This window comes from Ceratosolen solmsi, unplaced genomic scaffold (assembly GCF_000503995.2).
Source record: "Ceratosolen solmsi marchali unplaced genomic scaffold, CerSol_1.0 scaffold14, whole genome shotgun sequence".
NCBI classification, from domain to species: Eukaryota; Metazoa; Arthropoda; class Insecta; order Hymenoptera; family Agaonidae; genus Ceratosolen; species Ceratosolen solmsi.
Genome location: NW_011948420.1, coordinates 3,959,448 through 3,963,672, shown reverse-complemented (window position 1 = coordinate 3,963,672; position 4,225 = coordinate 3,959,448).

Here is a 4,225-nt window from a genome sequence, read left to right as displayed (position 1 = left end):
GTGATTATCGCTCCAAAGGTGTATATATAATGAGTATAAATTCAAACCTTAACTCGGTCTCGTGTTCGTATTCTTGTTCGTGCTCTGGAATAGCGGACCTGTGGTGAAAAAACAACGATTTACACATTACAAGCCCTCGTTTAATTAAGGCACTATTTTAAAAATGTAAAAATTTATGAATTCCTAAGAGTAATATTGTGGATAAGATAATTAAAGGAAAAATCCATGTTTGTTCAAGAATGCGTTTGTTGGATGGTGTAAAGTGTAAGGAGAGGCAAATCCAAGCTAACGATCGTGAGATCTGCGAATGTCGCAGAGGTTGAAAAATATTAAATCGTCACCTAAAAGTCCAGAGACTGCCGATTAACGAGCAAACATCGAGGCTTGACTTTCCGATCGCTAGGCTTTTGGATTTTCCACCCGAACATCAATCGCCAGATTTTCCATTAAAAATCTAATAAAATCTAACAAACATTTTGCGAATCGTGCTCGCGAAGCGCCTGGAAATAAATATATGCATAACGATAAATCTCCCGAGGTCCAAACAAGATATCATCCAAGTTGATTTATTTGCTAAGCAAGCATCATTCGATCCAACGAGAATGGATAATAAAAGGTAAAGAAGGGCAAAGCGAAAATGGTCGAAGCCTCGTCAAAGCTGAGTGTAGAAAATTATTTATGTGTACAAAAAACTCATAATGACGCTCCCTTAAAGACTTGCGTTGGAAGAGCGAGATGGTAGAGCCGATGTGTTTCGGGCGATTAACCGATATAATCATTTTGTCGTCGACACGCCGAAATCCCTCCCGTAATGCTCCCTCTCAATACGGCAGTTATGTCAGTTGTAAGTTATATAAGTTGAAATAGAGCCGTCTCTGGTGCTCGGCATGAAAGGGGTCGGGGGCGGGACCAGGACGGGGATACCAAGACGCTTTATGCGTGCGTCTTTATGTGTGCGTGCGTGCGTGCGTGTGTGCGTGCGTGCGTGTGTGCGTGCGTGTGTGCGCGTGTACCGGAGGAGTGGAGGAGGTGGGGTGGGGTTGATTGGGGTGGGGCAGATGAAGCGATGACACAGCCCTTCGGTTAGATCGCCTGGTATCGATCATTAATCATCGATGAGCGCGCGAACGATTCCCCCACCCCCCTCGAACTCCACTTACTGTTTCTCGACCGCGGAATAATAATACTTCGAGCCGCTGTCAATCCTTCGACCCGGTCGCCTCTTCCTAGCACTCTGTAATTTTTAAGAAGACGCGAGTGTCTTGAGATGCCAACGGCCCCGGTAAATCGACAACGTCTCCAACTACGATCTCGACGCTCCTCAGCTTACAGCTTTAAGCAGATGCCGAAAGCCGGGCGTTGTGTCGAAATGGCGAGGTTGGCAGCACGGGAATGCGAGCGGCCCCCGTTCTCGCGAGGCGACGCGCCTTTTGCTCGGCCAAAAGTCGCTTGGGCGTGTGCGGCCTGCCAAAACATTGTCGGGACTTGGCGGCGCCTTTCACGGAAGCGGACCCCGACGGACCGATCGGTATTCGGGCTCAACTCGGTCCCCGGGAATCAGCGGGAAAAATTGGTTAAGAGAGCAGTGGCGGGCCGCAGGTGAGCCTAGAGCCCCTACCCCCATCCCCCTATCCCTCCTATCCCCCCTATCACTCCACAATAACCTCTCCCCCTCGTCAACCTCCTCACCCGCCAACCGAACTTCCGAGCACGAGCGCTTTCCTTTATTCGGGTCGAAGCAAAGTCGCCCGGCAAGGGATGACCGAGGCTCCCAGCGGGGCGAGCCGACCGAACCCTCGGCGCGCGATACTTTCTCCCGCTGACTTTTAGCATTTTGCGGCCCCCGGCCCTTTTCTTTCTCTCCTTAACTCTCTTATTCTCACTGGCAGCCAACCGAAGGAAGTGAAAAGTCAACTACCCGGCTGCATTCGCCAAATGCCATTCGCCTTGACTTCAACGCAAGCGCGCGTGAACTTTCACGTGAAAATTGTGAGTCCATTTTCGGCGTGTCTGCCGCTATTAAATTTATTTGCATTCCGATGTTGAGAATCTCTCGAGAAATTCGTAATTCGCAAGAAAGTACTCGTTCTCCTCGTTTACTCAAGACGATCATACATAATCGTTATGACTTATTGTAAGATATCTTGTCTATTTATGTATTACATGAAGCCAATTAGTTGTATTTAACGTGAATTTTTGCAATGTAAGCGATGCTGGGATGTCAATTTATCGTAATACGAAGCCAACATAATGAATTGTCGAGCTTCAAATATGATAATAGTAAGTAATAAATATGACAGTATTAAGTAAGAAATGAATGTAAAGTTTTACGAATAAAGTCTGTGTAATTCATGGTAAAGTAAGCGAAACCTACGTAAACACAACTCCTCATTTGCCAATTATAACTCTTATCTGTAGTTGAATCCTTACAAAAGTATACAAATAATACAAACGGATCGCGATAATATGCAGCAACATATTCATCCAGATTTACGTTATTAATTTACATTAACGCGCCATCAGTATGCGCAATTCTTGACAGTTTAATGGTTGCAATCGACAAGGCTCGAGACGTAATTTGAATTAAATAATAATAGACTTTGAAGTTAGATTTTTGAGTTAACAAATCGCTCCTTTTGTCCTGTACTATATATATTATTTATGCAATAGCGATAGTGCAATTATACAATTCTTTTCGGCGGTTTCAGTAATGACGATTCCCAACGAGATCGTGAGATCCTGCGCTCAATAGAGGAGAACGAGTTTTCGTCACGCCCTATGGGCTGTCGGTTAAATTCTAAAAATTTTAGCCTCTTGACCCTCGGATTTCTTTCTCGTCTTCTTTCGAGTCCTACTCGGCTGAAGCGAATAAAAGAAACGAATAGTAGAAATATCTGGCCATTCGGTATAATTATGGATCAATGTACAAAAGCTTAGGAAGTTCAAATTGTTGAGATGACACCCAAATGAAAATATCTGATATTTAGAGATATTCTTGGTTCTTCTATGTCAATTACTCCACACATTTTTCATGAGATTCTTGCAAATACTACATGTCTAGCATAATTTGCATGATTAAACAATTCTTAGTTTTTGTTTACTCGTTAAAAATAACAATGAAATAATAAATTTTTTCGTTAATGATTATCAGCTGAATATTCAAAGTAAATGAATAAAAATTTCTATCGTTCAGTGTCTCGACAAATTGCATAAGCTAATAAATTATTGTAGTTCTATCGACATTTCAACACAACGAAATATTTGGTCATTTACATTTTTTTTTTTTTTTTTTTTTTTTTGACAATAATTATATTAATGAATTGTCAAATTTACATGGGATAGACAATAAGTTCACTATGTTGCAAGGGACAATAACTTCCAGTAATTAAGAAAAAAAAAATGTTAATTGCCAGTCGTACTTGTTTATTAGTTGCAAAACCTTCTCTTGTAAATAAATAAACGCTGTAATGTCATATAAGTGATATTACATCATAAAAGATAATTTTTATAATAAAACTACCATGAAATTTCGTAAACTTGTCTCTTCTGAAAAAACTAGTATCCACATGTTGATAATTAATATTTCCTTACACGTATTTAACAATGGAATTAAAAAAAAAATATTACCAAATTAACAAACATTCATGAACAATTAATCTACCCGGATCTTTTAATACTTTACTACTTGCTAATTCCTGCAACTCCTCTACGAAAATTCATGTTAACGATAAATATGAATGAATAAAGCGGGAGAGATTTAAGTGAAAATTAGAAGTGGGCCAATGGATATTTAAAGGCAAAGCTGTTGATATTAAAGCTACAGCCATTAAATTTATTTGCCGCTAATTTCGCTTGTGGCGGTCGAATATAGATTGGCCGGAAACTCAACTAAGTCGTAATCTCGTTGAATGTCAACAACAAGCTGAACATATGTGCAAATCGTAGCTCTATCTCGTAGAGTACGTAGAGCCTTGGGCAAGAAGGATATATGCAAGGATACATGCTTCATTCTTCAATCTGTTAATACCCAGCCGGAAAGCCGTGAAAGACAGAATAGTCAAGAATTAACGAATCTATTGCTGATTTACGGAGGACTTATTCAAATTTTTCGATGAAATTTATATTATTCCATCTAGCGTGCATAGTTTAGGATTTTCTAATTTATATTCAATATGATAGGCAATTTCAATATGCACTTTAAATATTATTAAAACGTCTTTTTGTC